The sequence below is a fragment of the Trichomycterus rosablanca genome, chromosome 2 (assembly GCF_030014385.1).
Source record: "Trichomycterus rosablanca isolate fTriRos1 chromosome 2, fTriRos1.hap1, whole genome shotgun sequence".
Taxonomy (NCBI): domain Eukaryota; kingdom Metazoa; phylum Chordata; class Actinopteri; order Siluriformes; family Trichomycteridae; genus Trichomycterus; species Trichomycterus rosablanca.
In genome coordinates, this window is record NC_085989.1 from 33,764,242 (window position 1) to 33,777,351 (window position 13,110).

Here is a 13,110-nt window from a genome sequence, read left to right on the forward strand (position 1 = left end):
CGAGCTAGGGACTCGGGAGTGAGCCGAACTACCATCCCTGCCCAAGGACTATTTCTGCAGGCCCGGTTGCTTTGGGGTCTGGGAGACACAGACCTTCGGGTCTGTGTGGATTCAGGCGCGGTGGAGAGTTTCATAGACATCAACCTGGTACACAGGCTGGGGATTGAGGTCCAACCGCTAACAACTCCAGTGTCGGTCCATGCTGTGGATGGCCGACCTGTAGCGGGCAGCCCGATAACCCACCAGACGCGACCTCTCACGTTGCGCCTGGAAAACCACGAGGAACGGATCACCTTTCTTGTGACTCACGTTCCTCACCTCCAGGTGGTTTTGGGGTATTCGTGGCTGCAAAGACACAACCCCCAGATCGACTGGGCCACCGGATCGATCTTTATCTGGGGAACGCAGTGTCGGGACTCGTGCCTACTGCAAGGCGGCGCGAGCCCCGAGCCGTCCGAACCCAAGATGGCGATTCCGGATTTGGCAGCTGTTCCTCCTGTGTACCATGATTTACGGGAGGTTTTTAGCAAGTCCCGGGCGCAGGACTTGCCCCCCCACAGACCGTTCGATTGCGCCATCAACCTTTTGCCCGGCACTACTCCTCCTAGGGGGCGCCTTTTTTCGCTCTCCGGCCTAGAAAAGGTTGCTATGGAGGAGTATGTGCGTGAGGCGCTTAAACAGGGGTTCATCCGTCCTTCTTCCTCCCCAGCTGGGGCAGGGTTCTTTTTTGTGAACAAGAAGGACGGCACCCTGCGCCCCTGTATCGATTATCGCGGTCTGAATGCCATTACGATCAAGGATCGGTACCCGCTGCCGCTGATGGCCACGGCTTTCGAAGCCCTTCAGCGAGCATCGGTTTTTTCAAAGCTCGATCTTCGCAGCGCGTACAATTTGATCCGGATCAGGCAGGGGGATGAGTGGAAGACTGCGTTCATTACGCCCACTGGCCACTATGAGTACTCGGTGATGCCATTTGGGTTAATGAATGCCCCCGCAGTCTTCCAGAGATTTATCAATGAGGTCTTGCGGGAGACTCTTGGTAAATTCGTCTATGTTTACTTAGACGATATTCTTATCTTTAGTCAGTCCATCGACGAGCATATAGGGCATGTCCGACGAGTTCTCCAGCTCTTGCTCGACAACCATCTGTTTGTCAAGCTGGAGAAGTCGGTCTTTCACTCCCCCACGGTCTCGTTTCTGGGGTTTGTAGTGTCCAAGGGCACCCTGCGCATGGACTCGGCTAAAGTATCTGCGGTGGAGAAGTGGCCAACTCCAAGTTCTTTACGCCAACTGCAAAGGTTTTTGGGCTTTGCAAACTTTTTTCGGCGTTTCATTAAGAACTTTAGCTCAGTCGCCGCCCCGTTAACGGACCTCACAGGCAAAGGTCCGTTCCAATGGACGGTGCAGGCCCAGCAAGCTTTCGACAAGCTAAAAACACTCTTGACGACTGCTCCCGTCTTGCAGTTGCCCGACCCAGAGGAACCCTTCGTTGTCGAAGTGGATGCTTCCGAGGTCGGGGCTGGGGCAGTTTTGTCCCAAAGAGTGGGGCCGGGGAAGAAGCTACATCCATGTGCCTTCTTCTCGCACCGCCTGACTCCAGCCGAGCGGAACTACCCGGTTGGAGACAGGGAACTCTTGGCCATTAAGTTGGCGTTAGAGGAGTGGCGACACTGGCTCGAGGGGGCCAAACATCCTTTTCTTGTCTGGACGGATCACAAAAATCTGTCATTCATCCAGCAAGTCAAGAGGATGAACTCCCGTCAGGCCCGGTGGTCCTTATTTTTTGGAAGGTTCAATTTCACACTGTCTTATAGACCGGGGTCCGAAAACGTCAAACCGGACGCTCTGTCTAGACAGTGGGAACCGACCAGGCCGGAGACCGGACCTGATCCCGTGATCCCCTCGACCCAGATAGCGGCCCCAATCACATGGGGCATATCGAAGGTCATTCGGGATGCCCAACGGGCTGAACCCGACCCCGGTGGGGGACCTCCTGACAGACTGTACGTACCTTCATCCGTACGGCGTCAGGTCTTCGAGTGGGCTCATGCTTCCCCATTTGCGGCGCACCCAGGCGTGACTAAGTCCCTGGTCTTGCTGCGCCGAAGATTTTGGTGGCCGGGGATGGAGAATGAGGTACGTGACTTTGTCCGTGCCTGCTCGGTGTGTGCTCTTAACAAGAGTCCCAGAGAGCGCCCCAGGGGCCTTCTTCACCCGTTGCCAATACCGGCTAGACCGTGGTCCCACATTGCCCTGGACTTTGTGACAGGCTTGCCTAAGTCCAGAGGGTTCACGGCGGTATTGGTAATTGTCGACCGGTTTACCAAATCTTGCCTCTTTATCCCACTGCCCAAGCTACCATCCGCCATGGGCACTGCGCAGATCATTCTGAATCATGTGGTGAGAGCACATGGGGTCCCCTCAGACATTGTGTCAGATCGGGGCCCACAGTTTGTGAGCCAGTGCTGGCGGGCCTTTTGCCAAATTATTGGCGCGAAGGCCAGCTTATCCTCCGGTTACCACCCGGAGTCGAATGGGCAGTCGGAGAGGCTTATCCAGGATCTGAGCAAGATGCTCAGGTGCCTGACGGCAGGGAATCCGACCACGTGGTCGGATAAGCTGATGTGGGCAGAGTTTGCTCACAACACCCTGCATCATTCGGCGATCGGCATGTCACCGTTTGAAGCTCAGTTCGGGTACCCTCCTCCGCTCTTTCCTGAGCAAGAGCAGCAGGTAGCGGTCCCGTCTGTACAGCTTCAGGTCCGCCGCTGCCGCGCCGCCTGGCGCAAAGCTAGGCAGGCACTTGTGGCCACCCAGCGCTCTGTGAAGCGCAAAGCTGACCGCAGGCGGCAGCCGGCTCTTACCTTCCGGCCAGGCCAACGAGTACTTGTTTCAACGAGGGATCTCCCCGTTCGAGGTGTTCCACATAAGTTGGCACCCAAGTACATTGGCCCGTTCAAGGTGGTAAGGCGGATTAACCCGGTGACGTATAGGTTGGAGCTTCCTCCCCGCATGAAAGTGCATCCAACCTTCCATGTCTCCCATCTCCGACCATTTATGTGCGGGGGAGTTTTACCCCCTCCCCAACCTCCCGCCCCTCGTATCATCCAGGGTGCCCCTGCCTTCACGGTTCGCCGGTTACTTGACAGCAGGAAGGTTCAGGGTAGTACCCAATACTTGGTGGATTGGGAAGGTTACGGCCCTGAGGAACGTTCATGGGTACCGGCTCGTCAGATCCTGGACCCTGAACTGATCCGCGAGTTCCGACGGAACCGTGCTGCGGGTCTTGGGACCTCAGGAGCTGTCCCTAGAGGAGGGGGTTCTATAACGAGGTCTGTGGTAGCTGGTGAACGTGCCCCGGGTTCCCAGCGAAACAGACGTTACAGAGCTCAGCAAACAAAGGGTTCTTATACCAGACCTCCCAATTAGTGCTGATCACCCACAGCTGTGGGGCTGGCTATTTAAGCCAGCTCTACACAGCAGTGGGTGTCGCACCTTTGTTTGTTTTGTGGTCTCTTGTGGCAGCTCGTCCACACTGTTGTTTAGCTATAGGTGGTAGCCCTGGTGGCGCTAGGCCATTAGGGTAAGTAAAACCGCAAGGTTTGAGGTATGAGGGTTTTCTTTCGTCCTCTTAGAAATAGTGTGGTGCGACGCCGCGCAGTCCTCGAACTGCTGTTTGTTTCAGCGCTAGCTTTAGCTTAGCGGTCTCACTCAGTGCTCTAGTAGCGCTGGTTATATCCTAGGCATCAGTGCCTTCAGTCAAACAGAACATTGGATTCTCCAACCGCTGGGTGGCGACTCCGGAAAGTACTCGGTAGTCACGCCAACATCCCCGGTTCGAATCCACACTCTCTACAGCTGCCCAGCTCTCGTGCAGTTGCTGGGCAGACTCCTTATCGCTGTCTCTTTAAAACGCTAACATTAGCATTAGCGGCTTTCACTCCGCGCTGTTTTAGCGTTGGTGGTAATTTCGGCATCAGTGCCTTTAGTTAAACGGAACATTGGATTCTGTAACCGCTGGGTGGCAACTCCGGAAAGTAATCGGCAGTCACGCCAGCATCCCCGGTTCGAATCCACGCCTTACCGTTGTGTAACCTTTCTCTTTTGTTTTTCTCCTTTTCAGATCGGTGTTTGTCAGCTTCCGTCGGAGTTTCCGATTGGGTTTTGTTTTATTTTATGTTAGCTGTTTACCTTTTCTGTTGTCCTTATTAATTAAATAAAATATCTTTTTATAATTTTACTTCTGCATTTGTGTCCCTTTCTTCCCACGTGACAGCCCCACGCAACCTCTATTTCAACGGAATACATTGTAGGGAGGGGACAGTGTTTCCTCACTCTGCCACTCTGTTTTCTGTCAATATATAACCAATTCTGCCTTGCCCAGAAAACACCAGCATGGGACAGATCCTATGTTTAGAAAAGTATCAGAAAAGTGTTATCACAGTAAATGATTACAAGCTCAACAGATTTACACATTCAGTAAAAGGCCACAGTATGTAGACATCTGACCATTAGCTTGTTGGATATGTAATTCCAATCTCATTTATGGTTTTGTGGCTCAGGGGAAGCTAACTTTTTATTCCAAAACCTTTCTCAGAAGAATAGAAGCTGCAGTAGGAGCAGTTGTTCTTCCCCCCAATACCAGCCTCCACTCATCTGAAAAGACTGCCCACAAGATTTTGAAGTCAGGGCTCTGTTCGGGGCACCTGAGATCCTGTACACCAAAATCATCAACCATTTATTTATGGCTCTTGTTTTAAGCATGTGGGCATAGTCAACCTACAACAGGAAAGGGCCTTACCTAACTGTTACCACAAATGTGGAGTAATAATTTATTTGGTATAATTGATTTTATAAACTTGGAATATTGATGATGGCAGTTCACAGGCACTCACCATCCAATCAGAGGGAGCTTGATAAGATCTGGCATGAAGAGTGGAATAAACTGCCCAAATCCAGGTGTGCAAAGCTTGTTGTATCTAAGAAGGTTTGTAACTGTAATTGCTAACAAAGAAGCCTCTAGAAAGTATTGAACAAAGGGTCTGAATAAAGCTTATGATTTTTAATTGATAAAAATAACAATCACAAGAAGGTCAATAATAACCATTCAAAATCAAATCCACAAGACAACAAACTGAGCACAAAGTCATGGGGTCGAAACACTTTAAAAACCCATTCCACCCAAGGCTTCATGGAACTAGTCACTGATTAACAACTTAATGCTGTTCTGCAGCAATGAAGGTACATTAAGATTTGAAAATGTAAACACAAACTTGTTTTTATAAACTTATTAGCAGTGGGTGTTGCTAAACATATGCAGCCTCCAATCCTCTAAGAAGGCTTACACTAGGTTTTGGAATGTAACTTTATGCATAAGCTTCTCTTTAGCCACAAGAGCATCAATGAGATTCATCACAAAGTGTTGGTTGAAATTAAGGCCAGGGCTTTGAGTTATTCTATAGCAATCTCAAAATACCATTTCTTTACAGACCTCATTTTTGCATGAAACGTCTTTGCTGAAATAGAAATACATTCTCTAAACCCAAGCTGTAACCCAAACCATCAAAAAAGTCCCAGATTATTATACTGTTTCCACCTAATTTTCTGAATGACACTTTGCATATAAGCAGGTAGAATTCCTCTGACATTCCCAAAACCTAGATTTTTCACTACCAAAAATGCTTCCCCATTTCTGCAGATTCCAGTAAAAGTTAAGGCCATTCAGTTGCAAAGCACTTAGACTCTGCTTGTTATTCTTGATAGCTGTATAGCACTGGATTTGTGTATTTTGTTTGATTTGAAGTTATCTGTATCTAGTCCATATTTTAGTCTGGCTGTTAGTTCAGCTTGTTTTGTGAGGTGGTAAATCCCATGCAATTTCCACAAAAATAGCAACACCGGTGTCTGGTATCATGACCTTTTTATGTATTCCAAACATATATACATTTTCCAAAGCTGCTTTCATAGCATTAGTAAACAGGGCTCTTCTGTTTCTACAGAACTTGGGAACATCAACTCACTAATAACTACATTTTTATTAACTTCTTATGTTTCCTAGCAGTTCCCAGTCTCCCCTACAGAAGTAATATGTGGATATCTGAAATTAGGAACCTATTTCTACACTTTTTTAATTAAAAATGCAAAGCGTAATAAATTTTTGTATGGTTCTGTGTTTCCTATTATAAGTGGAGTTTGCGGTCTTTTAATCTGCTGGATCATTAATTATTCAGATACTGACCTGTACTTACACTATTTGCTTTACAGGAACGGTTTTGAGTGACACTGCATGCTCTTAAAGTATTTCAGTGAGTAATTAGGGCTACATTTTTAAAAGATCACCTTAGGTGCTTTAAGATTAGAGATAATCTGCCTGTGCTTAATGAGCTAAATAAATAAGGTACTCTTAATACTCAGATTAGGAACTCTCTGTGTTCAGGTTGGGAACTTTATTACCATGAAGAACCAAGCTGAATTATGATAAAAAAACAAACATCTTATTCTGACATTAGATGACATTACAACCCATTATCCTCAGATGCATGATAAACATGAGGTAGACTGTGATATGATAAGAGTATAATATCAAACATAATTATATTCATAGCCTATTGATAGGTGCTGTGCTCATTGGTGGTTTGAAAAAACTCATTTCTTTATACGTAAACATTTGATCTACTTTCTTTGTTTTTGGGGTAAATAATATTGTATAATAAATCATAATGGCAGCACAGTGATACAGCACATAGTAATACTGCACAGCTTTAGGTCTCTGTGGACCTGGGTTTAATCTTCCTCTTTGATTACTAGTCATGGGCTGGGAGGATGGTTGTGGGTACCCGAGCACCTGTTTCCTTGAACCCTTATGTCCATGCTGGGCATTTTAAAGCTACAGCAACATTTACTCTTCTAATATTTTAAAAGCTTTTCACAGAGCCACAAGAGAATTAATAAAATTAGACAGTGATGCTGGACAATAAGTTGCTTGTAGTTGGTGTTTTTATGAATTACAAAAGTGTTGGATGGAGATGAGGTCAACCTTATGGGGGCATTGTCTTGCTAAAACAGAAAAGGGTTATTTAACTTTGCCCATGTGAAGAGAGGGTGGCTGTAAGTACCTGAGTACATTTAAAGTTGTGAGTTTTGAATGGATATATGGAGTGGCAAGATCAAAGACACTGTTGACTAAACGGTATATAACTTCCCACTTGATATTTGCTCATTTGTTACTACACCAACTAAGTCACTGCAATGCAGGAGATATTACATTGCTATAGTTATAGCAAGAAATAGACAAGAAGAGAGGCCTATGAATAAATTGCCTTAGTTAAAGTCTTAGTTTTAACTCTGGAGAGAAGACTTCAAGCTGCAGGTTTGACATGTCAAATGACAGTAAGATAGTAGGAAAGCTGTTGCCAAGGCACAAAATAAGAAAAAGAGGCTTTTCTGGGCCATGCAGCACCATGTGGACTAGGGCTGGGCGGTATATCACAAATATCGTTATATTCGACATTACTTTTTACACAAAGCTGAAAATTACCATATTCGTTATATCGAGTATGCCTAGGATACACAGGTTACCATTCGAGAACGTTTAAAAAAGAGAACAAAAGTGCTGTGCTGCACGCTCTCTTTCAAAAAACAAGTCAGAAACGACTTTTTTCAAAGAAATTATTCATTGGAATCGATTTAGGGAGCTGTGCTCTTATCTATGGTAAAGATTCATTCGTTTTGCTCACTCTGTTTCATTACAGTGTCGTGTGTAAACAACTACATGGATCAGTGCGATGTGTTTTAGAGATTCAGTTGTGGTTTAAGCCTTGAAAAACAGCTGTATAAACCAATCAGAGCCTCCGAATTAAAATTTTGGGAGGAATTTCAGTTGTTCCGCATTTCTTCGATGTGCATCATTCGGGTGAGCTGGCAATGAAAAACTCTCTTTTTATTGGTTGTAGAGGTAGAAGTGACAGCTTAGTTAACGAATTACCTGTTTCAGCTTTTTACCGCGAAAGCTGAGAGAATAAATTATCTGTTGGATATGGATTTATATATTCTGGAAATATTCTGGAAACATGAAGCAACACACGGATATAGATTTGGTCTCAATTTGAAGAAGAAAAGCTCAGCTATGCTGCTATGTGGTTGATCTGGGTCGTGTGCTTTTATTTTGCAATGATAGCAAAGCATTATCAAATATTGAACTTTTTTGGGATTTTTTTTATGCTCATTTATTTGAAGTAAAATGGCAGTGGCCTGCCATTGTACTTTGTTAAGTTTACATTATATCGTATCGTATATTGCTACTTCTCAAAAGCGTATCGATTTTTAGTCATATCGACCAGCCCTAATGCAGACTACAGACAAATATCACAATTTATCAAAAACTGAAATGTTTAGTTTTCTTTACACAAGACTTTTATGCACTACAGAGTAAGTGAAAGGATGTTTTTACCTCTATATTTTTTTTCCAGTGGTTTGCTTCTATAATTTTAGAATACATTGAGACATTAATATGTGTAAATGTTTCTAGCGTGTTATTACACTTTTATATATTTTTGTTGATATAAAGGGTTTATTTTTGCAAACAGTTTAGGTTGATTTATTATGTTATTTAATTAGATATCTGGGTAAAATAAATACAATAATAGTTAGCTTGAAAGGTATCCTTGCATTTTTGTCTGAAATGCCTCTAAAATGACCTCTTTTTAGACATTAGTTCTCATTATAAAGTCTTGGCTTGACTTAAAAATAACAACTTTCTTAATTTTTTACAGGAGCAAGTGTTATAAGAATTATAAACTTTTTATTGGCTCTTTTTGGTAAGCTTGATAATTGACTTATGATTCAACAGAAAACAATTTCATAGCCAATTGCCCAATTACCAATGTTTTATTATATGTGAAACGCCTATAAAAATGGCTGTGATTAGTATATGATATAATCAATTTTGAGCCACTTTAACAAAATAAATTTGAAATTACCCATTTAATCATTATATTGTTTATATTGTGTACAGTTCAACCCCATAAATAGCCCAACTAAAACAATATTTTTTCACTGTCCAACTATTTATTATCTTTACTGTAACACCAGAAAATATAAAATGTGAGCTAGAAATGCTGATATTAAAGATGCCAAGCCACAACCACATTTTCCTCTGCCATGCTCCTTGACTCTTGTCTGTCTGTCCACCTACTCATTCTGCATTAATTATACCACACAAAACCATGCATTGCAGACAGACAGTGCAGTACAGAAAAATGCTGTGTTCACATGTCATGTGTAGCTATAGCTGTGCTGCTGTGTAAATAGATCACATAAATACACTGCATCGTGGTGCCATCTCACTCGCTGGTAAATGATGCACAAGTGCTGGCAGTCCACATTATTTTGGAGAAAACAGGATTTGTCAGACCAGACAATTGCTCTGATGTTCAGTTCCAATGCCAGCATGTCCACGTGAGGTCTGTCTACTTTTTTGATGTTGGACAGGAGTTATCATGGACACATTGACTAGCCTGCAACTAGACAAACGAAGCCTTATAGACAGAGGGGTTGGAAGCATGATGTGGTGTGACACATTCAACTCGTCACCAGCATTAAAATGATCTGCAATTAGAGCCTCAGTAGCCCTTCAGATTGTCCATACCAGAAGCCATAGCCTCCAAGTCCTCTGGCATCAATGAGTCTTGGCTACCCAACAGCTTGTTGGCAGTTTATGGCTTGTCTATTCTATGATCACTGTAAGTGGGTATTCACCACAGCTGCCTGTGAGCCCTCCTTGCTGTTTTAGACATACTTTAACCCAGTCATAACCATGGCCCTTCTCAAAGTTTTAATTTGGCCCTTATCAGAGTTATCAAAGTTAGGAATGGCCCTAATGTTTTGACTTGTAAGAGTATGTGATTATTATATATAATGCAATTCTGTAATTTACTTGTACAGTACATTTCCCCCCCATTTACGTGAAAAGTTGGGAGATTTGTAAAATGAACTAGAAACTAGAAACAAATAAAAATCAGTGATTAGCTAAATTTTAGTTTTTTAAATTTCTTTTTTTTTAAATAATTTTCTAAAAACTCATTATTAGGGGTAAATATGTGTAAAGAAAACTAACTATTTTTCCAAAACCTATGATTAACAAGCAGAAGTTTCTTTACATAGAGGGCTAGATGCTCTGTAGTTGATTCTGAATGTTTCAGGACCTTGTACACATGTGCTTTGCACCAAAGATCCTAATAGGCCTTGTTATAAGTCTTGTTGTTATTATTATTATTATTATTATTATTAAGTAGTAGTAGTAGTAGAAGTAATATTACTAGTATGCTTATCATTATTACTATTGTTGTTTTTATTATTAAAAATGTAATCTAAAGTACAAAACTTTAGCTCCTAAAAATCTGAGCATATACATATATGTAAATATACATGAAGATATGATGTTCTTATGGCAAGTTAGCCTAAAAAGTCTACTGATAATACAAAAGGCAAAGATGTTAAGGATCTTTTTTAAGTTTTGCAGTCGTTTTTAATGTGTCCAGTAGAGGGGGTAACACTTCTGGGAACTGGAAATGCACTTCCTTAAATGAAACCCACCCTGGCTATGATGCTGCACTGACAGCTAGTTTCACACCTCTCTGAATACAGTATATGAAAGACTCAGTACTCAGTATATGAGTTGTAAAAATGGGAACCTGTGCAGGACCCCCTTCAACCACAAGCATTTCTAAGCAACTAATAGCATCCATAGTTTCTTGCTTGATATTATCCCTAGACTATAGTAGTGCTAGTACTATGAGAAACACCAACAGTGCTTAGTTTCAGTATAAATGAGTTTATATATTTTTAACTGTATGCCAATTTCATTGTTAGCAAACAATTTAACAATCTTTCCTTCATTTAATGAGATTTTCTTTAATGCTCTAATGCCTAGTTTACACTACACGATTTTTGCCCTGATTTTCGCTTGCCAACTGGTCGCCGCTAGATTTGCCGGCTCGGGAGCAACTCGGTGTTTGCTCGGCGATCGAAACTCGGCTCTTAATTGCTATGTGTGAACTGCTCAACTACTTGATCCGAAGAGAGATATTTAGCTTGTCAAATATCTGGATCTGAGTCGCACAACTGGCAATGAGTGCTATGTCGAACAGCCAATGAGAACGCAAGATATGGTGTGAGGGGAAACGGGCATAATATAGTTTATATCAGAATACATTGGTACACACGCAGTGTTTCTGACCTTATCGTTCTCTACAAAACATAACATCAAAAGAAAATATTTTTTAACCTCCAACTCACTACAGAACAATCCATGCTGTTCGCATAGCCAAATCCACTCAGATTCATTTATTTTTCCTCTTTGCTTTAACGCTCCACATCAGCGCACAATCTTTGATCGTCGCTACTTGTTGACGTGCATTTTTGGACGTGGTATCATTAAACCCCTCGTCACTTCTTGCGTTTGTTTTCGTGACTAAACATAGTTTGGGAGACCAGAGAAGCTCGCCTGCGATTCCAGTTGGTGATAGATCGTGTAGTGTGAAACCCCCTATCACCGATCAGTCATGTAGTGTGAAAGCCACGCTGACTTGAAAGACTCCCGATTACAAGAGATCCAGTTGTGTAGCGTGAACTGTACAGCGACCTGACGACTTGGAAAGTCATATAGTGTGAACTTGGCATAAGCAGTCTGCTTTAATTGAACAGCTGATATCTTGCAAAAGTTATGAATTAGTTTTACTGTATATCTTTACTAATAAACCATGAATTCACACATCTATGCTTATAACAGACACTTTTTACACAGCACACAGTGGTAGCTTCCTGTCTGTATCATATGTGTTACACACTGTTAGAGCACTAATTAGACATACCATTTAGTATGGTAAGATGTAAAGCCGTGACAGAACACATAATGTTGTATTGGAGAACTGAGATGACTTCGTTTATCTTAAAACTACACCAAATCCATCATGTAGTAACAGCAGATTGTGTTTTCTGAGATATTTCTCTCTTTTAAAAATAAAAAATAAAAAACATTTATCTTGCTTTGTCATTGCAAAGAATTCAGTGCATTCTTCAGATAATTTATGTCTAACACTTTTATCATTCTGTTTCACTAAGCAAAAAATTGTTGTCAGCACAAACAACCGATTTAGCGTACATTTTACCAACCCTGAACTCCACTTTCCAACTTTATAGCAAGTCTTAATAAAATTATTATCAGATCTAAAAAATTTATTAAACAAAGCCACTACCATATTTTTGAATTAAGAATTCACAAGGGTACTGTGTTAATGCAATTTACAACAGTCTGTCTTTGCTCATGAGGATTTCCTGCCCTAACTAAGACTAAATACAGACACAAAGACAGGGAATAAAAAATAAACACTCAAATACAACTTAACATTTCTTATCACTCACATCCTACAAAATGTAGCTGTTCCTATTATTGCAAATAAAGAAATAAGGAGGAAATATCTGGAAAACACAGTGAATGAAAGGGAGAATAACAGAGAGATGCTGACTTTTTGCATTCGTAATCCATTTGTTTACTTACACCATGGGGGAAATTTATAGTAGCCAATCCATCTTCTTCATGTTTTAGGAAAGAGGAAGAGAAGTACCTCAAGGAAACCACCACAAACATGTGAAAAAATTACAAATACAAATCTCTCCAGGGCCCATGTTGGTGTAAGGCACCCACTATGCCAGCTACGTAACCATTGCCAAAAAGTAGATACACAAAATTAGATCCACATTTAATGACCATTTTATCTTAATTACATTCATTGGTTGTTGAATAAACTACATCTACTGTACCTTATATATGCAATTACTGGCTATACATCATCTGTTGCATTAGTGGTAAATACTTCTATCAAGTGTCAGCTGACCAGATATTATTTGGGTAGTAGACCATTTTCAGCACTGCATTGACACAGACATGGTAATGATGGGATAGTTTGTGTTGTACTGGCATGAATGTATCAGATGTTGCAGTGTTGCTGAGATTTTAAAAAACACTTGAGTTACAAGGCTGGGATTAGAAACTGGGTACTAATTAAAGGCCAGAGGATCATACACCAATACCAGTAAAACAAACACCACCAT